Raw genomic sequence first — 25,714 nt, forward strand, 5'->3', positions numbered from 1 at the left:
GCTGGATCATGGTAGGTGTTCATAACTATTTGTCAAAATGAATTGTTAAATTGTGCAGCTCAAACTAAGGCTTCCAGTATAAGAAGCACAATGTTAAGTGATTTATTTTCCATCACAAATCCTAGAGCCCTTTAAAACTGGACAAACACTTTTATAGATTAAGTACAACCAAGTCAATTCACAAAAATGATAGTGGAAATCACAATGATGCCTCTGCTAGAGAATCTATGGGTCATTCCAGACCTACTCACTCAATTTGCAATCATATCTAAATATAAAGGTATTTTTTATTTTTTGGAAGGAAAGAAGATATCTTCACTCACACACCTTGATGTATATGATGCATGACTATGATCTCAAATAAAGCAGCCAGAAACATAAAGAAATAAAGAGAGCTATCTAAAAACAAAACAAAATAAAACAAAAATCTCCAAACTTCCAAGTTTCATATCATACCAGGCCTGGCAGTTGGCAATGATTCAAAACAAAATCAAACATGTCATTGTCCAAAACATCAAATAATGATGCTAATGATTTAAATCCTTTATCAGAAAATTAGTATCACCATTAGCAGAAGGCTTTAGGGGAAAAAAATTAATATGATAACCATTATAATCATATGCTTTCCACTCAGGCCTGTGGTTGACACACAAAAAGTCTGTGCATCTAAAAACTGTTCTATCTATTGTGAATTTTTAAGAAGTGGGCAAAAACTTACAAAGGGATTGGTCCTTTAATAAAAGGTGTGCTGCCATGTCAGATCATCAGAATATCAACTACAAAATACTATCATTTGAAACCATAGCCCTGTGTTTGCAAAATAGACAGCAACATGTAGTACAATTTTTGAATTAAAATACAAATGTTTTTTTCATGATCCAATAGTTTTATACATATAGGGTGAAAGAGCACACTGGAATGTATATATTATGAAAGAGTTTTGAGTAGACCCTAGTGAAAAATCCATGCTGTATTTGTGCAGTGTTCAGAAAAGCAAAAAACTTGGTCAGTGAGTTCCAAAGCATATTATTTGGACCACACAAATCATACCGAGGTCCCTTGACTCTACAAAAGCCAGAGATAAGGCAAGGTCAGGAGGGTGGATGGATGGATGGATGGATGGATGGATGGATGGATGGATGGATGGAGAGAACATTAAGAAAGCTGTGAGTTAACTTTTCATCCTGAGATGCTTTCTGACAGTTAAAGATAGCTATGCCAGCTACTCTACATGTCAGACTTCGAATAAAACATGAAAGCATTTTTTGGTTATCTTTTTCTTCTTATCCCAAAGATGGTTAAAGACTAATTTTAGGCTCTCAGATTTTCTCAAGTGTTAAAACAGTAACCCTGCCATTTGCAACAAGCTGAGAGACTTGCCTAAATCTCTCATCTCTTTCTTAGTTCCTAGGAAATATTCCTTTTGTGATTCAGCTGCCAAGGGCAATCACATACCACTCTTTGCTGAGACCTTCTTCCCATCCTCCTACAAACTCCCCTCTGATAGGGAGAGACTTAATCTTTTGTGAAGCAGTTTTGCCTCCAAGCTTCTCATCTCCACATCTCTGCTGGAAGCTGAATGGTAGTGGTGATCTCAGTGAGGTGCTCCTTTGATGGCATATTTCTGATGATCACTTGGGGATTCGGGCTGTGACACTCAACCCTGAACTCCCACTAAACCAGTTTATGGTGAGAGATAAGGAAGATGGGAAAGCAGCATTTATAACTTTGAAAATGCCTACTCTCTTCTTCCAAATTTTTCTTCAACCAATGTTCTGCTTTTAATTCTTACTAATTTTTTCCCTTAGCTATAAAGATGTTGACATTAAAAAGTGTATCTGACATACTTCTTAACTTGAAAAGCAATCTTTCTAACTTGAAATCTGTTCCTTATTTTTTATAAGTAACAAAATATAGCAGATAGCAATTAGTGACAAAAAAAAAAGAGGCACTGGCCTGTCTTTTGTATATGCCATTCAATATTACTGGCAAATGGCATTTACTATACATGTTAGTGCTAAAATCAGTGACTACAAAAACTCAGCATATTCACTTACTCCCCTGGATTCAAGAGAATGGCTACTGTTAGAGTTTTAGAAAATCAGCCTTCAAGCTCTCCTTCTCACACAAAGTAGACTCCGAAGCCACACTGTGAAGTAGGAAAGGTTTCTTTTTCATAGTTTTCTACCCTTCTTTAAACATCGCCTACATCGTGGATAGTGCTTGTTTTGCCTTTTCAGAATCAATGCCTTCTTATATTCACAGGACTTCAAATTTTCTGGAGGATTTGTTCTTTCCTCATTTGTAGCCTGTGCTCTAACAAGGGCTGAGCCCACTTTCTGGTTCTGGACACAGACCTGGAAAATCAGAATAATATTCACTGGTTCAAGGTCGGGAATAAAGCCCTCTCCCGGCCAACGTGAACCTTCAACTTGCCATTACAATTGTGAGAAAGATACTCTATTTCCTGGAGTTGCTCTGAGGAAACATAAATCTGAAATTACTAGTGACCTTACCACGTCATGGGAAGAATCTGTCCAAAATGAAGCCATGAAAATGAGGAAGACAGATTCCTGGCTGCATAATTTAAGTAACTAGATTTAGCCACTTCCAAAGCCATATTACCCCTAGATTCTTAAATATATTTATTTTTTAGTTTAAGCCAAATAGTGTTAGGTTTCTATGATCACAACCAAAGGAGCAGTTACTGATAAAACCTAATACCTATTGATTTATATCCCCCAAGTAATCAAAGTTCTTATTTGTCCTTCCTGGGTTCAGGGACATGTATTTTCATGCCTGACCAGGACATGGTCTTCAGAAAGCGAGTCTCTATGATTCCTTTTAATTTCTATCAGGAATTTTAGTTCTCCATTTTTGTTTCTGCTATCTCTTGGTTCTGATGTATGCAAGTGATTATCTATTAAACTGGTTGGAATTAAGGTATAAGTGGCTGAAAATAATTGGGTGTTGCACTTGCATTACTTACATATGTTTAAATTAGTATGTAACATGAGGACTTCAAGCAGATTAGAACAAGTTGAGAAGGTATTTTTGACCCAAGTGACAGATGGTGAGGGGAAAGTCTTCTGAGTTGTCCACAGTAAGGATTACAGTGCATTCATGAGGTGATGGTTCCAGCTAAGATGGAGTAAGCTCACTCCATACTTTCTCTCCCTCTGATTACAATTAAAAATTCTGAGCAGAAAATATTAAGCAACTATCTGATTACACTAAAAGTAAATAAAAGACCTGGAAGCATGACCAATATGGTACAAACATTCCTGTTTTTTTCCCTCCCCTATCTACCAGCTTGAACTCCATGAAATTCTAATCTCAAGACCATGCAGCAGGGGCAATCAGAAAACACTTCAGGGGGGTTCTCTTCTCTCTTCATGGCCAGAGAACCAGGAAACGACCCTCTGTAGGACAGATACTATGGGGGGAATGCTAGTTTAATTTAATGTTTTTTTATTCTCCTGTTTAGATGATCTGAAAGGCCATATTTCTCTATGATCAGAGGTACTGGGAAAGAGGGCCTCTGTGCGCTCAAGAGTCTTTCTTCCTACTCTCTTGCTCTTTGTCACCAAGTCGATCAGAGGAGGAGCTACAAAAAGACAAGATAAAGACCTCTGGACAAAAAAAATTATCAGAGATAAAGAGGAATATTACAAAAATCATTTTAAAAGGGTCAAAACACCAAGAAAATATAAAAATTCTAAGTGTATCTGTGCCTAATAACATATTCAAAGTACATGAAGCAAAAATGAGTGCAGCTGAAAAGAGAAACAGGCAAAGCCATAATTAAACTTGGAGACTTCAGCAATCATGTCTCAGTAATCCAAAGATCAAGCAGAAAGAAAACCAACAAGGATACAGAAGTCTTGAACAAGACTATCAACCAACTTGACCTAATTAACATTCATAAAGCACTCCATACAATAATGTACAATACATGCTCTTTTCAAGTGCCCATGGAACATTCAACAGGATAGATCATAAAAACAAACTTTAACAAAAATTTTAATCTAAATAATGCAAGGTATTTTTCTCTAATCCGAACAAAATTGAACCAGGAATCAATAACAGAAAGATGTCTAGAAAATCCCCCCAAATTTGAAAGTTAAACAACACACTGCTAAATAATCCAGGAGTCAAAGGATGTTAGAAAATACTCTGAATTGAATGAAAATGAATATACAACACATCAAAATTTATGGGATGCACCTAAAGCAGTTCTTAGAAGATAACATAACAGCATTTAATGCTTGTATTAGAAATGAAAAACAGGGGAGCCTGGCTGTCTCAGTCAGAAGAGTTTACAAGTTTTGATCTCAAGGTTGTGAGTTCAAGCCTCATGTTGGGTATACAGTTTACTAAAGAAAATAAATAAACTTAAAAAAAAAAAAGAAAGAAAGAGGGGCGCCTGGGTGGCTCAGTCAGTTAAGCGTCTGCCTTCAGCTCAGGTCATGATCCCAGGATCCTGGGATCTAGTGCTGCACTGGGCTCCCTGCTCAGTGGGGAACCTGCTTCTCCCTCTCCCTCTGCCCCCCCCCAAGCTCCTGCTCACTCTCTCTTGCTCTATCTCAAATAAATAAATAAAATCTTAAAAAAAAAAAAGAATTAAACTAAAGAAAAAAGAAAGAGGGACACCTGAGTGGCTCAGTCAGTTAAGACTCTGCCTTTGGCTCAGGTCATAATCCCAGGGTCCTGGGATTGAGTTCCATATCAGGCTCCTTGCTTGGTGGGGAGCCTGCTTCTCCTTCTGCCTGCAGCTCCCCCTGCTTGTGTGCTCTCTCTCTTCTTCTGATAAACAAATAAAATCTTTTTAAAAATAAAAATAAATAAAAAAGAAAGAGAATGAAGAACATTCTTATATCAATAATCAAAAGTTCTACCCCAAGAGACTAGGAAAAGAATAGCATAGGGAATTTAAAGCAAGCAAAAGGAAGTAAATAATAAACAAGAAAATGGAAAACAGAAGACAAATCAATGAAACTAAAAGGAGCGCTCTGAAAAGATAAACTTCATTGATAAAAACCTCTATCCAGACTGACAAAGAAAACAGAAGGAAGACACAAATTACCAATATTGGAATGTATCACTATGGACTTCACAGACATTAAAAGGATTATGGAAAATGTTAATAATAACTTTACGACCATAAATTTAACAACTTAGATGAACTGGACCAGTTGAAAGACGTGCTACCAAAACTCACTCAAGAAGAAACAGCCGGAATAGGTCTGTATCTTTTTTTTAAAATAACTTTAATTCATAATTTAAAAACTTCCAGCAAGGAAAACTGCAGGGACAAAAGGTTTCTCAGATAAATTATACCAACCATAGGGCGCCTGGGTGGCTCAGTCGTTAAGCATCTGCCTTCGGCTCAGGTCATGATCCCAGGGTCCTGGGATCGAGTCCCACATCGGGCTCCCCGCTCCGCGGGAAGCCTGCTTCTCCCTCTCCTACTCCCCCTGCTTGTGTTCCTGCTCTCGCTCTCTCTGTCAAATAAATAAAAAAATCTTAAAAAAAAAAAATTATACCAACCATAATAATAATAATACCAGTTCCTCACAATCTCTTCCAGAAAATAGAAAAGGAAAAAATGCCTACTCAACTCCATTTGTAATGCCAGCATTACTCTGATAACAATCCAGAGAAAGGCAATATAAAGAAAGGAAAACTAAAAAACTAATATCCCTTATGAATACAGACATAAAAGTTCTCAACAAAATACTAATATAAGAAGACGCATAGACCAAGACAAAGTAGTCTCTCCCAGAAATGCAAGGCTGGTTCGTTATTAGAAAATAAATCAGTGTAGCCCATCACATTAACAGACTAAACCATATTATATCAATAGATGCAGGAAAAAAAATTTGAAAAAATTCCACAACCATTTATGATAAAAACTCTTAGCAAATGAGAAATAGTAGACTGTACACCCAATCTGGGGCTTGAACTCACATCCCCTAGATCAAGAGTCACAAGCTCTACTGACTGAGCCAGCCAGGCATCCCTTAGCAAACTAGAAATGGAAGAGATCTTTCTTAACCTGAATAAAGATCTCTTTAAAAACATGCAGCAAACATCATAATTAATGAATATAGAATGAATGCTTTTCCCCTAAGATGGAGGTGAAGGCAAGGTTATTCACTGCCACCCTTCCTATTCAATATTGTACTAAAGCCCTAGTCACTGCAATAAGACACAAAAAAAATAAAATACATACAGATGTTGAAAAAGAAAACATAACACAGTCTCTACTTATAGGCACTATCATTGCCTACATGGAAAATTTCAAATCATCTATCAAAAAGCTCCTACACCTAATAAATGAGTTCAATATGGCTGCATGATACAAGGTCTACACACAAAAATCAATCACATTTCTCTACAGTAAGCAATGAACACTTGAAAGCTTAAAAACAATTTTTAAAGCTCAAAAAAATTAAATACTTAGGGATAAATCTAACAAAATATGTGCTAAATCTGTTCCTGAAAACTTTAAAACATGGACGAAATAAAGTAAAGAAGAATGTGAAAAAGTAGAGGGACATACTGTGTGTGCAGACTGGAAACCTCAATATTTTAGGACTTTAATTTTTCCCAGTATTTTAAGATTTTGATTTTTCTCAAATCTCTCCCAAATTGATCTAAAGATATAATCCCAACCAAAATTCTGGCAGGATTTTTTTTGAAATATTGAAAAACTGGTTCTAGATTTCAATGAAAAGGCAAAGGAACTGAAGTAGCCCAAATAATTTTAAAAATTAAGGACAAAGTTAGAGATCTCACATGATTTGGTAACACATATTATAAAACTACACCAAATAAGACAGTGTGGTATCGATGCAAGAATAGTTGTATAGATCAATGGAACAGAATACAGATTTCAGAAGCAGACACACAAAAAATTGGGTTTTGACCATAGTGCAAAAGCAAGTTAGTGGAAAGTATAGTCTTTTCAATGAAGGGAGATGGACAACTGTACATTTGTAAACCAAAAAAAAAAAAAAAAGACCTCTACTTATACATCACATATTAAATAAAAATTAACTCAAAATGGATCCTACACTTATATGGAAAACACAGAACTATTAAACCTTTAGACACCAACACAGGAGATCTTTAAAACCTTGGATTAAGCAAAAAGCTCTTAATACAACATCAAAACACAACCCATAAAATAAAATCGGTAAATCTGACTTTATCAAAAATGAAAACTTGGCTCTGCAAAAGACAGCAAAAGTAAAGACTACATACCAGGAAAAGACAGCCACAAATCACGTATCCAAGAAAGTACTCGTATCCTGAATATATATTTTTTTTAATTTTAAAATTCAACAGAAAGGCAACAAGTAAGCCAATTAAAAACCAGATCAAAGATTTTCGCAGGCATTTCCCCAAAGAAGACACAAATAAGCCCCTGAAAACATGCTTAACATCATTACTTCTCAGGTAAATGCAAAGCCAAACTACAATGCGATACACTACAAACATTACGATTGCTAAAGTCTGAACACTAACAGTAGAGTGCTGGCAAAGGTGTCAGTAACTGAATGTCTTATTCTGGTGGGACTGCAAAATGGTACAGTCACTCTGGTTAACAGTTTGGCAGCTTCCTATAACATTAAATATACACTTACTATATAACCTAGCAATTCCACTTCTAGTCATTCGCTCTAGATAAATACAATCTTATGTTCTCACAAAAACTTGTACACAAATACTTACAGCAGCATTATTTGTAATCACCAGAAGTTAGAAACAGCCCAACCGCCCTTCAGTGGGGTGAAGGGATAGAGTAACATCCACACAAAGGAATGCCACTCAGAAGTAGAAATGAATGAACTTCTAATTTACTGAACAACATGAATGAATCTTAAACATATACTATGCAAGTGGAAGTAGTCAGACGTAAAAGGTTAGATACTCTATGCTTCATTTACATGAAATCCTGGAAATAGTACTACTATTTCAGAGATTACTAGTTGTCAGAGGTTAGGGATAGTGGTCATATTTGACTACACAGGAGAAGCACATAATTTTTTGGAGTGAAGGAATTGTTCTGTATCCTAATTGTGTTGGCAAATTTGTCAAAATTCATAGAACTGTATACCAAAAAGTAAATTTTTAAAAATCTGGTTTATAATGCTGACCTTGCCACTATCTTGCTAAGTGATCTTGGACAAGATACATCACCTCTTTCAGATCCAATTTTCTTAAATGGAATATGAAGGTGTTGGTCTAAGTGCTTTTCCAAGTTTGGCCTTCTGTGATTAAAATTACGTCATACAAAAGCCTATCTATTCCCTAACTAAGCTTTACAGGTACTCTACAAAAGGAAGTCATTAAGCAGTTTACGTTTTTTCCTTCAGCAAGGATTCCAATCAGCTCAGTGGACCATTACCATGGTCGATGTCATCGTCATCATCATCATCATCATCCACATTGAGCTATCTATGTGGCCTGAATTCACCAGATAATTCACTACTTCCAGACTATGGAGCCCACCAAAGAAACACAAAGAACTACACAATTACAAATTATTATTTCTGCTCTACAGCAAACTTTTCAAAGAGAAATGAAACGGGAAAAACAGATAGTGAGTTTTTGACACTTGGGGAAGAATACAGAATCTATAGATAAGCAGCAACACTAAATAAATGATATTAACTCCATCACTCAGAGCTCTGCTTTATGCCCTGTCATTTGCACTGTGGATAAAACACAAGATATGGCTTGCATTGTCATGTAATTTCTTGTGATACTGTTATGTTTTTAATTACACAGATTATGGAATAGAGTTTCAATAGGGAACAAAATCTCTCTTTTCAGGAAACCAGAACCTACGAGTCAAAAAAGGAATGTTTCCAGATCTCTGATGATATAGAAGGCTAGGAGAAGGGCAAATTCCTTAAAAAATTAAGTTCAGCATAATTGCACTTCTAAGTATCTACCCCAATATGAACCAAATGCAAAAATATTCCTTGCAGCATTATTTGTAATAGTGAAAAGTTGTAAGTAATCTAAATGTCTACCATTAAGAGACTGGCTAAATAAGCTATAACATAATCATATGATAATACTAAGAGCAAATAAATGAATTAAAGCTATAAACATCAAAACTGGCAATCCCCTAAGACATAGTGAGAGACAAAAATCATATTTTAGAATGACTTTTAACGAATAGTTTAACAATAGCTCTATATATCCTCTATAGACATTATATATAAGCATTTTGAAGGGTACATATTAAGTTCACAATAGAGGTTAACTCCCAGGAGAAGAGGAGGGTACTGGGTTTAAGACAAAAGAGCCTTTTAGGAAAATGTATTCATGTATTATTTGTATGACTAAAAATTACTGTTTTTAAAGATTTACTTATTAGAGAGGGAGAGAGAGCACACACGCACAAGCATGTGGAGAGGGAGAGGGAGAGAGAATCTCAAGCAGACTCCCCACGGAGCATGAAATCCAACGTGGGGCTCGAACCCAGGACCCTGAGATCACAACCTGACCCGCCATCAAGAATCAGCAGTTCAACCGACCGAGCCCCCGAGGCTCCCTGACTAAAAATTACTTTTAAACAGAGGATCCAATAAAGCATACCAAAGAGACCTATGGCATCAGGAAATTTTCCCAGGACTACTTAGAAAGGTCCAAAGGACACAACACCGGGAGAAACAATGTCAGAAGATAGAATGCCCACTCTTGCCAAGAAAGGCTTTCTTCCTGACCCAGCCTATTTTAGAATATAAACCTGGGAGCTACATTTTAGGGACTAGGAGTCCATTCTGCATTGTTCTGAAGAAACCACACCATCCTGAAATGATCTCTAACATTAAATTTTCAAGTCTCTTGAACAGATCATTATTTAACCTCACCCCCACCACCCCCTTACTCACAACCCACATTCTTCACCACCCAGTGGCCTCAAACCACAGAATGACACACATTTATTTTTAAATTTAGAGTGAATTAAAACTAATTCTGTTTTGAGAATCCCGTGACACCCCCCGGAATAATTAGAAGGACCCTGCAGTGTCACAAAAGCAGAATTGGAAAAGCACTGGCCTGTATCGTTGCCATGGGGATCTGCCTCCTGGAACAATCCAGTTCTAGGAAGAGCAGGAGAAAGGGGAGAAATCTCAGAAGAGTTGTAAATAGAGCATGGCAGTTGCATAGTAAATAATACCAGTGGTTTAGGAGCTTTGCCTGCCCCGACCGTCCAGGCAATATGACAGGAGAGGAGGAAAGAATCTGCACTGTATCAGGTTGCCATGAGCCCACTCTGTTCCAGATCCATTTTGCAGAATTAAATGCAGGAGGAGGAGCAACTGCGAGTGGGGCCATTTTCCTCTGGAATTGTCCAGATTTGGCCACTATGTAATTATAATGCAGGGGGCCTAGAGTTCAGCTTTCCTCTTTACTGTTAAGAGCACCAGCCCCCCCATGGAGGTGTATTCTGTTTCCCAATTTTAATTTTAGCATCTACACGTCAGCAATTTGCATTTAAATGTGTTGTCAGAGAACTTCCAGAAATCTTTAATAGGAAGACCGATTTGCATTTTAATACGCTGTTAAAGAATTTGAAAATATCTTTTTTTCAGTGTGATACACATTACTGGAGGAATGGCCACCGTTAAATTATAATTCTGGGTACTATTTAAACAGAGCTAGCTTTCAGAAGTACCATGGCATTGCTGGACTTCGTTAAAAGTTTCTTGTAAAACAGAAAGTCCAAAAGAAAAAGGAAACCTTCAGATCCTGAAGGCCTTAAAGTTAAAACTGATACTTTCAGTACAGATATCCGAGCAGAAGTGAGTTGGTGTAGGTTAGTTATCAGAAAGGAATATCATCTGAAGAAGAAATAGGAAAGTAGAATTTTCTTTGCTGTCCCTTGCAGGTGTCCCAATCTACCGTTTCTTCTCTGTTGAAGTTTGAAGGCTCAATTCGGAGACAGGTGGAGTCCCAACAACATATAAAGAATGTTTCTGCCCTCTCTTCCCATTTAATATTTTCACAAGAGTAACCATGACCCTGAATGGACACTTCAGTTTTTGTGCATTCTGGAGAAACACTGATTAGGTTATGACCTCCTGTCCAGTAAATAAAAATTAGACATCTCAATCCCTCTGCTGCTTCATCCTCAGTGACTCTGGGTTTCTATGCATTAGCATGGCATTTCAAGCCTTCCTGAATCTATTCTCCACCTACCTTTGCAACTATTATTTGCCCCATTCGATGGTAACCTAACTACCTTACTCCTATCTATACACCTTGGCTCACTGAAGACTTCTGACCACAAATGCCACACAGTGAGCTGTACTGAAGGAAGAGCAGGAGACAGAGAGGAGGAGGGAAAGAGAGGGAAGAAAAGGAAGTGAAAAGAGGAAAAAATTCAGAAATTCTAGCTCTTGAAAATCTTAACATTTTTTCCTAAAAATGCCCGTGTGGTTTAAAAGAACTGCCTCCTTTTATTGAAGGAAATTGCTTTTGGAAGCCTCCAGATAAGTTTACTTTGCAAATGGTGCTTTTGTAGTATTATTAAAAAAAAAAAAAAAAAGACAAGAGACCCAAATAGGGTCATTTATGCTAAGCCCCACACCACCAAACCAAGACTTAAGTGCTGTTTCTGCTCTCCCATAAATGGAATCTTAAATCAGTCAGGAATCCCCTGATCAGCACTAGTTAGGTCATCTGCCTGATAAACCTCTGCTCTGCCCTAAAGGAAAGCGACCCTGCAATAACCAACCTGCTTTCTTGCTTGTAAAGTAGCTTGTAAAGTACCAGACACAGGTACCTGTGGAGCCCCTCGAGCTCGCGACTTCGGCTTCTCGCGGCCTCTGGAGGTCGGGGTATATCCCTGTGGGATCCCAGCCCTGCAGCTTTTACGTTAAAGCTCTCAGCTTTACTGGAGCTCTTCTTTCTCCCAACTCGATTAACTGGCCGCAGTCGGACTGGATACGACTTCAAAGCCGGACGAAGTTCGAGGTCACACTGGTTCCGGTTTGGAAACCTGAGTGGGTCTCACGTCAGACCCGGTCCGACTTGGAAACTGAACTGGGTCCAGGGAAGGACTGGGTCCAGCTTGGAAAGGGGACTCAGTTCGGCGTGGACTGGGTCCGACTTGGAAACCGGACTGAGTTCAGGGTTGGACTGTGTCCGCTTTCAAAACCCTCTGGCTCCAGGGCCGGAAGGGGTCCCGTGTGAGGCCTCCGGTGAGAATTTTTGTTTGAAGACTGAACGAGCAGGTGAACCTCGCAAAAGATAATCCTGAGTTACGGTGGCCACAGTAAACTTTCATCGTAGATAAGCTTATCCATTTATGAGGCGCCCTACAGAAAAAGGCGTCTCAGCCAAGCACTCACCGTTGAGGGGGGAGGGAAAATTATTTTTTCCTCGTCTAAAGTATCTGGTGACCAGGACGAGAACGCTGGGGCATCGCGCTCACTCCAGAGCCTGCGGAAGGGATCCTGGGAAAACTGGCCAAAGCCGACAAAGGGTAAGAATTCTTACCAAAGAAGCTCTTCTATCTCTATCTGTGGCACCTGGTCCATAGAGGAAGGTAAAATTTCCCTTTGTCCCTTCCTTTCCAAATCCAAATTGGCAGGCAAAAAAAAAAAAAAAAAATTCGTAATAAGATCTTGAAATTGTGACTTGTGAATTCGCTTTTGAGTATGCACTGGTTGCTGATCCTGTGTCTCGAAGGGACAGCTACTGTCTAACTATGTATCTCATTTTGTGTCCTAAGAACTTAAATTGGCAGTCATCAGGTTGGGGGCTCCCAAGTACAGCTGGACAAAAATATGGGTTGCACTCCATTTGTTCGTAGGGTCCTACCAACAGTTGCCACTCCTTAGAGGAATTGTTTAAGTCTTTATTTTGGTTATCTTTGGGAGTGGCTCTGAATCTTGGGAGGATAGTATCTTTTGCACTCTGTTTGGGGATGCCTCGTTAACCATGGGTTTTCTCAATACTGCCGGGAATATTTACTGCTTGCACCAGCTGAACCCTCACAACATATTCAAAAGGATTTTCAAAAAATAGTTCTTTGGTCAGAAGTTGGATAAATTGGAAGATGATATTCAGAGCCTGATAGGAACGTTTTTTTAGGTCTTCTCCCCTAAGCTAAACTCAAACTGTATCCAGAGGGAAAGCAAAGCATTCTGAAGCCATTGTGAAAGAACTAACTGAACATTACAAAGAAACACAGCTCTAAATCTAGAACTTGGGAATCTTTTGATTTCCATCTTAGTTGAAGATCTTCTCCATGTTATAAAGAAGCAAACTGAAGAGAAGTTGTAGTTGGATGAATGGGTCAGTCTCTGTATCATGTGACCCAGGGTAGTCTTCAGTAAATAAAAAGTTGTTTAAGGGGTGCCTTGGTGGCTCAGTTGGTTAAGCGTCTGCTTTAGGCCCAGGTTATGATCTAGGAGTCCTGGGATGGAGCCTGGCATGGGGCGCCCCTGCTCAGTGGGGAGCCTGCTTCTCCTTCTTCCCCTGCCCCCCCACTGTGCTCTCTCTCTCTCAAATAAATAAAATCTTTTTTTTTAAGAAAAAGGTAGTTTAAGTTTGTTGGTTTAATTTAAAAAGACATGTCTTTAGAGTTATCGGCATTAAATATAATACTTTTATTCTACCTAGATTTACTAAAAGTCAAATAAGCTCATGTTCTGTTTCATAATTTGTCAGCAAGAAAAATAACTTATGATGGTTAGCTGTTTAATGCCTTGTGAACTTTTCATGACTAATCTAAATATAATTGTTAATAATAAATAAATTAAATAGATGTAAGTAAAATAAAGGTTTATAAATGAAATTTCCACACTAATTATACTTTATGGTATGTCTTCTTAAAAATAGTTTCTGAAATCCTTTTGGTAACTTGAAACCTTAGTTATACTGAGATAAATTAAATGATGGTTATCATTAAATATCTAGATCATTCCCAAATAAAACAAAATACTGAAACATTACCTATTGAACACAGGTTTATCTACCCCTGACTTCTACTTTCAGAGGAAATAAAGATACTTGGGTCTATTAGTAAACATGTTTTGTGTCACACTAGAAAGTTTACTATGAGGAAGAATATACTTCTAGAAATTAGGCAATGTACTTATAAATGTTCCAGTTCACAGAATGCTACTGTAACAGTCCAAAACTGCTAACTTTTTAGTTTTCACAAGGAATTAAGGATTCTAAGGGTTAAGACTTCTAATCAATATGTAATTAAATCTGCTTAGAAATAATTACATGGGACTGAATGAACTAATGAAGATAATTATAATTTTTATAACTTTTTGTATGAAACATTGCCCGTTCCTTAATGTTTTGTTTTTCCAGATTTAAGGAAACCTTTTCTCTTAAGCCACCTATGACTAGCAGCAATTTGGTAAAGTATACCTTTGTAAACAAAGATGAGACATTTACTTTTTCTTCCTATCTGATCCCTCCAGAATTCAGAAACTCTTAAGTATTCTTTTCATCGGACTATAGTTATTTACATAAATTCAATAAGAATCTGTTCTCCTTGTAACAGGACACAATTGGAAACAATGGTTATATTGCCAGGGCCTTGACTGGAATGCCATTTGAGAATGTACATAGACTCAGATATGACCACACAACTTTAAGGAACTAAGGTTGACATTATGGAGCCAATAAAGCCCCTTGGAAAAACTACCTGATACCTTGCTTACAAGGGTTCCCAGCAGCCTTACCAGGTAAGTAGAGAAGGTCACTTCCTGGCATGCTCCGGAAAGTTAAAATATTTATGGAACCTCAATAAGGCAAGAATTTACCCAAATCTATAGGTATTGCAGGTGAAGTCTGATGGCTAGTCCTTGGCTTGGTTTCCTAGCCTTGAGAGGCTTTAAAGTGTTCAATCTGAGATACCTTATGAAAAGTTTCAGCAAAGCAGACTTAAAAGGAGCCTATATGATCAATTAACTATTCTTGCTGCACTTATGTAAATAATATCAGGCCAAGTTTAATGCAAGCAAATTAGCTTTACTGTGATCTTCTTTGGTAAAAATGGAGTTGACTGTAGAGAGAAAAATTATATTTGTACCTTTGTCTATATTTAAATTCTAATCCTGCTAATTGTCTTTGAGGTTTGTTATATATCTGTAAACTGGATTGGATACTGAATTCCTCTAGTTTCCTCAAATATCTGGTTATGACTCTCCAAACTTATGTTGACAATTCTCTCCCACCCTTCTGATTTGGAATTACTAAGAAGAAAGACTGCTCTTGAATGTCCTTGGAAGGGATGATACTAGGTCCTTCTCACTACCAAGACAGCAGCCAAACTTCAGGGACTTGAACTTCAGGTTCATATCTCCCAATTAAAAAGGGCTCTTTCAGACTCTTGGAACTGTACACCAGCTGGAAATCTAAAATTAAAATTGACTAGGAAGGTTTCTCCCCAGAAGCAGACGGCATCTTGACGTAGGCAGCTTTCCCGAGATCATGGATCAAAATGTTCATCCCCAGTATGAAACCTTTATTCTTTTGCCTTTTTGCTACTTGCTTTTCATCTTTGTTAATGCATAGGAAGACAATGCTCCTTAATTCTTGGCATCCATCCCTGAATCTACTGGTAAAGCAGTTGCTGCCAAACAAAATCCCTACAGTCTCTGACCATACTTGTTCTTTATAATAGGATAGCCCTTGATTATCTTTTAGCTGAGCAAGGAGGGGTTTGTGCTATGGCCAACACCAACTGCTGCACTTAGATTAACTTTTCTGGGGAAGTTGAGACCCAGCAACATGAGATCACTGAACAAGCCAGCTGACTTATGAAAGTGATGCCTCCAATGGGGCCTTTCTTTGACTTATTTGATTCTCATTGGTTTGGGTCTTGGAGACCAAGGCTCCAAAGTGCACTCCAAACATTGGCAGTTATCCTGCTTATAATAATCATAACAGTCTTCCTGGTGCACCGAATGCTCTCAAAATGCATGTTCACAGCCATCTCCCACAAAGCAAATGATCTCCTGATGAAAAGAATGTTGGAAAAGGAACAAAGAGAATGACCAACTAAAAGAATGTGAACCTACAAATGAGCAAAGGAAGAAAAAGAGAGACAAACCAAGAAACAGACTCTTAACTGTAGAGAACAACCTGATGGTTACCAGAGGGCGGATGGGTGGGAGGACGGGTGAAAGAGATGAAAAGGATGGGGGATTAAAAATCCACTTTACCATGATGAACACTGAGTAATGTATGGAATTGTTGAATCACCATATTGTATGCCTAAAACTAATATAACCCTATATGTAAACTATTTTGGAATTAAAATTAAAAACTTAATAAAAAAAAAAGAACGTGAACCTGAAGTTGTGGCCTATGAATATCATACAGAGATTCTACAAAAACTGCAAGAACCCCAGAATTTAGCTGAGAGTGGCACTGATGCCTTAAATTTTGAAGACATCTCTCAGGTAGGCTGAGAGTCTGATAAAAAAAGGGGAATTGTTGAAAACAAGGAAACAGAACTGCCCAAAATGGAATCACCTGTACTAAGTCCCATACCACAAAACTGAGATTTAATTACAATTTTGGCTTTCCAAGAAATGGAATCCTTAACCAGTCAATCAAGAATTGCCTGATCAGTAGTAGTTAGGTAATCTGCCTGATAGACCGCTACAGTCCCCTAAAGGAAGGTAACCTTGCAATTACCAACCTGCTTTTTTTTTCAGTTATGTTAATCACCATACATTACATCATTAGTTTTTGATGTAGTGTCCCATGATTCATTGTTTGTGCATAACACCCAGTGCTCCACGCAGAACGTGCCCTCCTTAATACCCATCACCAGGCTAACCCATCCTCCCACCCCCCTCCCCTCTAGAACCCTGTTTGTTTCTCAGAGTCCATCGTCTCTCATGGTTCGTCTCCCCGTCCGACTTACTCCCCTTCATTCTTCCCCTCCTGCTATCTTCTTCTTCTTTTTTTTAACATATAATGTATTATTTGTTTCATAGGTACAGGTCTGTGATTCAATAGTCTTAACACAATTCACAGCGCTCACCATAGCACATACCCTCTCCAATGTCTATCACCCAGCCACCCCATCGCTCCCACCCCCCCACCACTCCAGAAACACTCAGTTTGTTTCCTGAGATTAAGAATTCCTCATATCAGTGAGGTCATATGATACTTGTCTTTCTCTTATTGACCTACTTCGCTCAGAATTAATACCTATTCTTCTAAAACTGTTCCAAAAAGTAGAAATGGGAGGAAAGCTTCCAAACTCATTTTATGAGGCCACCATTACCTTGATTCCAAAACCAAACAAATACCCCATCAAAAAGGAGAATTACAGGGCACCTGGGTGGCTCAATTGGTTAAGTGACTGCCTTCGGCTCAGGTCATGATCCTGGAGTCCCGGGATCGAGTCCCGCATCGGGCTCCCTGCTCAGCGAGGAGCCTGCTTCTCCCTCTAGCCCTCCCCCCTCTCATGTACTCTCTCTCTCTCTCTCTCTCATTCTCGCTCTCTCAAATAAATAAATCTTAAAAAAAAATTACAGACCAATATTCTTGATGAACATGGATGCAAAAATTCTCACCAAAATACTAGCCAATAGGATCCAACAGTACATTAAAAGGATTATTCACCACGACCAAGTGGGATTTATTCCTGGGCTGCAAGGTTGGTTCAACATCCGCAAATCAATCAATGTGACACAATACATTAATGAAAGAACAAGAACCATATGATCCTCTCAATAGAGGCAGAAAAAGCATTTGACAAAATACAGCATCAAAATACAGCATCCTTTCTTGATCAAAACTCTTCAGAGTATTGGGATAGAGGGTACATACCTTAGTATCATAAAAGCCACCTATGAAAAACCCACAGCGAATATCATTCTCAATGGGGAAAAACTGAGAGCTTTCCCTCTAAGGTCAGGAACACGGCAGGGATGTCCACTATCACCACTGCTATTCAATGTAGTACTAGAAGTCCTAGCCACAGCAATCAGACAACAAAAAGAAATAAAAGGCATCCGAATTGGCAAAGAAGAAGTCAAACTCTCACTCTTTGCAGATATGATACCAACCTGCTTTTTTGCCTAGTATAACTTCCTTGTTCCTGCTCTCCCTTCTGCCTAGGAAGGTCTTTCATTTTGTGGAGCTCCTCTCTATCTGCTAGATTGCATGCTGCCTGATTTGAATGCATTTTTGCTCAAATAAACTCTTAAAAATTTTAATGAGCCTCAGTTTATCTTTTAACAATTCAAAGTGATTATCTGTTGAGCAGCAGAAAAGTAAAAACTCAAAGTCCTATCAGCTCAAATTGATCACTATAGATTTGTCACTGGAGGAAAAGAATGGCATCTAATTTGATAAACTGCCTCTTTGTTTTGCCTCGTCCACTGATCATGTGCATTCTCTGTTGGAATCTTGTACAGGAAATCTAGGATACAAAAGGACAGCACCAATCCATTAAATTCAACCTAGTGATGGAAAGCAGAATGAAAAACAGAGAAGCCAATATGTCCACAACTTCAGGAAGCACGTGTGCACTTTCTCAGTTAATGTTTGCTGCATGCCAGGTAGAAGAGCTTCACACAGAAAGTGTGCTAAAATGGAATGGCTTTGAGCAGCTGGCTTTACAAAGTGCTTCCTGTGCTCCAGCCCTGCCCTGAGTGCCTTCCATTTATTCATTTGCTCAATCCTCACAGTAACCTTCTTAGGTGAGAACAATTACTATCTACAGTTAATAAGCAAGGAAGCTGAGACACAGTGTTATAGAAGGTGCTCAATGTCACACCGTTCACATGTGGTATAGCTTAGATTCAAACTAGGTCATCTGATCCAAAGCCCACACTTTTACCACTGAATCAGTCCTGTCCATCTTCTCTAAGGATTCACCATCTTTGGCACATAACTTAGAATCCCTCTCTGGGAGTGATGATGGAGTTTCATGAATCATCCACATTTTCCTGCCTATTTCACCTTGTGACCAGAGAAATAGATTTTACTATTAGTGCATGTAAGGTATGTATGTCAAAAAATGCAAATCAGTGGATTAAAACACTATGAGGGAAATTCATGCTTAATAAGGAGCAGATGGACTAAAATATCTTTGTTAAAGGACAAGGAATGTAAGTCAGCAAAGAGGTTAAAGAATCGATTTAATGACTTCTTCCTGAAGATGAGCACAGTGTCCAACTGCTGATGTTAAAGAAAAACAACAAATAGAAGGTTCATATACTTTGTACACACTGCCTGTTAGGCAGGACACCGAAGCTGAAATTTTACACACTAGGTTGTGTGTTACAGATATTTTTCCAAGAAGGAAAAAAAAAAAAAAAACTGGCCTAAGGTTGGAGAAAGGTATCCAGTCAAAGCCTTGATGTTCTTCTATTAAGAACTTTTTTTTAAGTCCATTAGATTCTCAGGCTTTTGAGGCAATTATGCAGTTCCTGATAAAACATTACCCAAGTGAATTATTTATAAAGCTGCAGGAAACTGTAAACTCTGGTGAGCAAAGCTTTTTGATATCCTCATCTCCTGGAGTGCTGTTTTGGTGCTGCCCTCTGCCCCCTTCTGCAGGGATTCTGGGCTCTCTTTGGCTATGGCTGCCCAGTTACCTCAAAAGGTGGCCCAGCTCCCAAAGAAAGGCAAAGAATGGGAAGGAGGTATCAAGTCAAGATGCCCCTTTAAGCCCGTTAGTGCCCCCAGCCGCCAGGTTGCTGAAAAGAGGTTAGGCAGCAACAAAAGATTGAAAACAATTGACTCACACACACATGCACACACACATATATGTTCCATTACTCCATATACGTGTATGTGCGTGCACACGCATGTGTGTGCATGTGCGTGTGTGTAAACACACACACTCTTGGTGGTGGTTTTTTAAACAGCCTAAAAGTGTTAATATCTGTCATTCACCAAAGGTTCTTTCCAACTCTTCAGAGGAAAGCCATTGGGAAAATCTGTTTCACAATCCCAGAAACAAAATGGATTCCTTTTTTTTTTTCTTTTTTTTTTTTGAATAATGTTACTAGATAACACAAAAGATTCCAAATCTGCACCACTGGAGTTTTCCTTTTTCATATATGAAGCCCATTTTGAGGCCATAGAACTCTTTCCATTCTGTAGAAGGAAAAAAGAAAAAAAACTGAAGCATTGGCATCAGACATATTTAGCTTTGAATCCTAACCCCTTCACTGTGTGAATTTGGCACATTACTTAACATTTCTGAGCCTGTTTCCTCAATGAGACAATGCAGATAATATTAACTACAGGTTTAGCTGTTGTGAGAACTAGAGTTGGTATAGTAAACCATAGCACCTATTACATCTTGGGTATTTAGAAATAGAAGCTATTTTAACGATGGCTTGTTCATTTAACAATATTTAAGAGTCTTCCGGGAACCGAGCCCTGTTTCAAGCACAGAAGATACAGCCAACCTCATGGATTCCTAATCTTCCTGGGGACTACAGTCTTTAGAATTGTTAGTATTTTACAGGTAGAATGAACTGGAGTTTATTTCAAGAAGATGGGTTGTCCTCTTAGCTTCATCATGTTTCCTGACAAAGTACTATAACAAGATCCTATAATCCAACCTTTCTCACTTTAATAACATCAAAATTGAGTGGTGGAGTTGTCATTCTCCTTCTAAATAGAGAAATCCTTAGTGAGGGAGAGGAATGAAACTCTCAATGGAACAGCAGGGTATTATATTGGTGTGGAGTAGTTATTATCATTGCTGGTTGCTACTGTGGTTTAACCATGTTGCCTGCTTGTGATTAAGGAAATAATGTTACATCATGTTAATGTTCTGCTTTGGGGAACAAAATGTAAACAGACATTTCCAACACCTGTACCATTCTTGTAAGTGGATAATTTTTTCCTATACCTGTTGGCTTGGTATGGCAATAGGGCCAAAGCCATTGCCTCTCACTAAATATTAGAACAGCTCAATCTGTCATAGTTTTATTCTTCCCTAGTAGGAAGGTAAGTTTGCAAAGAGCTGAAAAGTATATGTCCCTGGCAAGTAAGAAAAGCAGAGGTTTAAGCGCACGATTTCCAAAAGGAAGCTTCACTCATCTCATTATAATTGATTGAAATTGTATGAAATTTATGTATTAAAGATACGTGTTAAATTGCTTGATAATATTACATGTATATATTACATGTATATAAATTTTGAGTAAATTAAACTTTTAAGTGCACAAGGGAAGTTTTGATACTTAAAATCATTCTATTGTTAATTGTTTTTAATAAACAAAACCATAACCCTTTCATTTCTTTTATGCAAATTCAGATTTGCAACAGCTGTTGCCTTTTTTTTTTTTTGGTACTTTTGGAAACTGAATTAATGATTTTGAATTTCAAAATGTTAATATGTATGTAAGTTTTTCCCTGAAGTGTGGTATTCTGTATTTTATACCTTATACCATTACATCTTTCCCAGGATCATGTTTCCATAATAAACATGCATAATCTTTATAATGAGAAAAATACTGTAAAACTAAATAAAATAGATGTATACATACATATTTATTTTCCTAAATTATTTTAACTTAAATTAATTTCATGTGAATATTTTTCAGTAAATGTGCACCTTCAAGATAGCCACAGAAACAAGGTTGGGAATCATTGCTCTGATCTAGTTTCCTAAACGTTAGTCATCAGCTCCATGGTTTTTGCCAAAATTTGTATATGACCTTTGCCATATATATTTAAATCTTATATTTTTTTACTTCAAAAGATTCATTGAGGGGCACCTGGGTGGCTCAGTCATTAAGCGTCTGCCTTTGGCTCAGGTCATGATTCCAGGGTCCTGGGATGGAGCCCCACATCAGACTCCCTGCTCAGCAGGGAGCCTGCTTCTCCCTCCCCCACTCCCCCTGCTTGTGTCCCCTCTCTCGCTGTGTCTCTCTCTCTCTGTGTCAAATAAATAAATAAATTCTTTTTTTTTAAGATTGTATTTATTTATTTGACAGAGAGAGAGAGATAATAAGAGAGTGAGCACAAGCAGGGGGAGCCGCAGGCAGAGGGAAAGGGAGAAGCAGGCTTCCCGCTGAGCAGGGAGCCCGATGCGGGGCTCGATCCCAGGACCCTGGGATCATGACCTGAGCCGAAGGCAGCTGCTTAACCAACTGAGCCACCCAGGCGCCCCAAATAAATAAACTCTTAAAAAAAAACGTTTCATTGAAAAATGAAATTCTAATCCTACCTGGAAAATGATCACTATTTGCCATGAAGGAAAGGAAAGAATTAATGTGATAATATTAAATTCCAGACAAATACTATTTCCTGCTTAAAAGCTCTGATCCTGAGGTTTGTTCGCTTTTCATTAAAAAAGTAAGATTAACAGGCTTGAGGAGGTTAAAGATAATCTACCACAAAACAGAGAATATATTTGTAATAGTTAGAAATGCTAAAGTAGAATTGAACATGGAATTGTGTTATGAAAGTGTCAATCTCTATTCTTTAATCTTGATGCCCTTGCCACCTACAAACATTTCCTATACTATTATGTCTCACATGCTTTGAGAACCATTGGTCTAAACCAACCAGGGCAAGTGGAGTACTAGTGCCTTGGAAAACACCTCTAGAATTATGGAATTCACACTTTTGCCCATAATTCATTACAGTGATTATCAAAGTGACCATAGATCCCAGTTCAACAGGTCCAGTCCAACTTTATACTGTTGTCCCAGCAAAATCATTTATCACATTCCCTTTTACACTCAAATGTGTCCTAATTTGGGATAATCCATTATATTCTTACCAGGTTGATCATTCATCTGTCTATCTTTTTTTGAGCACCTACTCTGGACCTGGCTCTGTGATAATCACTGGAAAAACAAAGGTGGGTAAAATAGTTTCAAGCCCTCAAAGAGCTCACAAACAGATCAGAGCAAGGGAAGCATTTAGTGACAATGCAAGTGATAAAATCATGCATAGCTCTGTGCCTTGTGCTGTAGAAATCACAGAGAGGGAGGGCAGATGAGACAAAGGAACACTGCAGGTTCCTCAGTGAAAAGGGCAAGACCAAAACCCATAATGTAGGAACTGTTGAATCAGCTCTACAGAAGCTGTCGGTCTTTCCCTTTTAAGATAATGTTTTACTTTGCGTTCATGAGTGTTTGGGAAACTTGGTGCAGTAAAGATGAAGGAAGAACACACAGTTTCCTTTACATATTTCTTCATTGGTTAGAAGGCATGAGAAAGCCTACCCCATAATTCATTACAATGTTTATCGAAGTGACCACAGATCGCAGTTCAACAGGTCCAGTCTAACTTTGGTGGGTGATATGTAGAGATAGATAAAATTATTTCAGAGGAAAGATATTCTCCACAATTCACTAGTTTTAAAACATAGATCATGTTACTAATCTGCTTCAAACCCTTCACGGTTGTCAGAATAAAACCACACTCCTTCCCATGGTCCACAGGCTCTGTCCTTCCTCTGAAGCCACACCTCCTGCTATTCACTTTAGTGCACTAACCTTTGGTTATCATCTAATAGGCCAGGTTCTTTTCCTGGAGCTCTTGTCTTTATTTTTGCTTTCCTTCTGCCTGGAGCACTCTTCCTCCAGTACTCTAAGACTCTGATTTATCTCATGTTCCAGGTCTCAGTTCAAATGTCACCTGCTTAGAGGGACCTTCCCTAGTTCATCCACTCCTACCTACCTCACCTGGCTCATCATGTTTTTTTTTTTCTTTCTTTTTTTATTGTTACGTTAATCACCATATATTACATCATTAGTTTTTGATGCAGTGTTCCATGATTCATTGTTTGTTCATAACACCCAGTGCTCCATGCAGAACGTGCCCTCCTCAATACCCAACACCAGGCTAACCCATCCCCCTACCCCCCTCCCCTCTAGAACCCTCAGTTTGTTTTTCAGAGTCCATCATCTCTCATGGTTCGTCTCCCCCTCTGACATATTCCCTTTTCTTCCTCTCCTGCTTCTTTTTCTTTTTCCTGGCTCATCATGTTTATCATCTTCATAGCACTGACCATGGTGTATCTGTTTCTTGCTTATTGTCTATTTTTCCCATGAAGGGAAGAGCATTACTGTAGTGTTCCCTGTGTCCAGGACAGCGAGAGGCAACAAAATAAGTGGTTAACAAACATTTGTTCGTCGGACTAACAGAAGAGTTTGGGAGGAAAAAAAGAAAATATCGCCAAGTACTTATTTAATCAAAATGATTCATAAAAATCTTTAAAAAAATGTTCTGTCCACATTCAGCTTTGGGGACAGATAAGACAGGAATGAGAAGGGCTGAAGTCTGGGTTTCCAGGTTCATGGGAGCTTGGTGAGGTTGTGAAAAGACCAACTGGTAGGAGCCTCATTGTAAAAATTAAAAATTATTCACCCCTCCAGTGGCACTTGCCAAGGGATACAATAGTCTGGATCTTCAATAAGGCTGCAAAGTATTTTTACAACTTGAATATCCATTTCCAGATTACACAAAGGAATTCTCAGGTGACCTTGAGTAAGCCATTTTGGTAAGGTTCTGTGTTACTTAAATGAACCATCTCTATGGAGAGAAGAGATGAGGCTTGTTAATTTACATTTGTAAAGACACTTTGAAATCTCTGGATGAAAGAACTTCTGTAGAGAGGTACAGAGAGTGAAGTAATATGCTGGGTCAAACTCTACCCTTTTCTAGAAGCAGATATGTGTAGGCAGGCTTCAGGACATTTAATGGGAGCCTCTAGCACATTATTTTTCAAATTAATCTAAGAAAACACCATACTTTCAGTACATTGAGTGTTTTAATCACATGTATAAGTTATTCTAGTAATTATTTCCTTTAACATTTCCCTCCTAAAGTCCCAACTTTCTGTAAAGGGAATTTTTAGTGGGATTTACCTGTGAGGTTTTCCCTCTATAACACTTTCTTTAGTTTTTTTCATTCTTACCCTACATTAGTGGCACTCAGTTCCTAAGCATGACAGTCTCTGCTGCTGAGCTGATTGGGACCCAAATGAGGTCATTTCATCAATTCTAGACAGATGTTTACAAGTTACAGTCAGAGATTAAAATAAGCTCAGGAAAGAGAAAAGAGAGAATTTCAAAGAAAGCTGCCAGTCTATGAGTTAATTATATCCATTTACAAGAATGGTATTAATAATTACTTAAGAAATAATTCCAATAGAATAGAACATTTTCTTAGGATAATGATCTCTTTCAGCAAGGCAAATACAGAGTCAAAGATAAGACATTAATTATAAAACTGTCAAGGCAAAAGCCAAGCTTAAAAAAAAAAAAATGAAACAGGCAACCACCTTTTCTAGCATGTTACACTGATTATATACTTGTGATTGTGCCCAAATGACCATATAGCTTTCTTTACATTTTTCTTGACCTTATAATTGTGTTTTCTTTGGGAAGGAGGTAGGCATTAAATAATTTCATTACTTGCTTTCAGGAGTAGGAAGGATTTGCCTTACTGTGTCTTGCTCTTCCTGAAAGAGAACCAAGCTCCTTGACCCTTTCAATGGGTTCAGACAAGATACTTGCCCTTGAAACTACCCCTTGAGAAGGCTGCAGATCTTGATATTCTTTTTCTGTTCATAATATCTTTTTGAGATTTTGTTTGACTCCTTCACCTTTGAAAACTCTTCTTCCTCAGAAGATAGCTGGTCCCCTTCTAGCTGCTCAGAAGCCATGCGTAGCTGAGTTCTTTCCAGGTCAAGGACTGCATGTTGTCAGTGATC

General features: G+C 38.2%; 1 protein-coding gene and 1 long non-coding RNA gene across 4 annotated transcripts in view; one reads left to right on the top strand and one right to left on the bottom strand.

Annotated features, from left to right (window-relative positions):
- The window catches only part of KCTD16 (potassium channel tetramerization domain containing 16), a 272,548-nt gene that overhangs the window by 199,731 nt on the left and 47,103 nt on the right, over window positions 1-25,714 (bottom strand). Inside the window, exon 1 of one of the 3 annotated variants that reach the window (XR_012382099.1) lies at window positions 11,765-11,991. The exons of the other annotated variants lie outside the window; for them this stretch is intronic. The gene's annotated coding sequence lies outside the window, so the exon portion shown is untranslated. Of the gene's footprint in view, window positions 1-11,764; window positions 11,992-25,714 lie in introns of those variants that run through there. 3 annotated transcript variants of the gene reach the window in all.
- LOC141374902 (uncharacterized) lies at window positions 12,164-16,285 on the top strand. Its single transcript, XR_012382101.1, has 3 exons — window positions 12,164-12,514; window positions 14,555-14,738; window positions 15,988-16,285. It is a non-coding gene; the product is annotated as an uncharacterized lncRNA (long non-coding RNA).

The sequence above is a fragment of the Callorhinus ursinus genome, unplaced genomic scaffold (assembly GCF_003265705.2).
Source record: "Callorhinus ursinus isolate GAN/ISIS: 27379988/994484 unplaced genomic scaffold, GSC_fseal_2.0 scaffold23, whole genome shotgun sequence".
In the NCBI taxonomy this organism is placed as follows: Eukaryota; Metazoa; Chordata; class Mammalia; order Carnivora; family Otariidae; genus Callorhinus; species Callorhinus ursinus.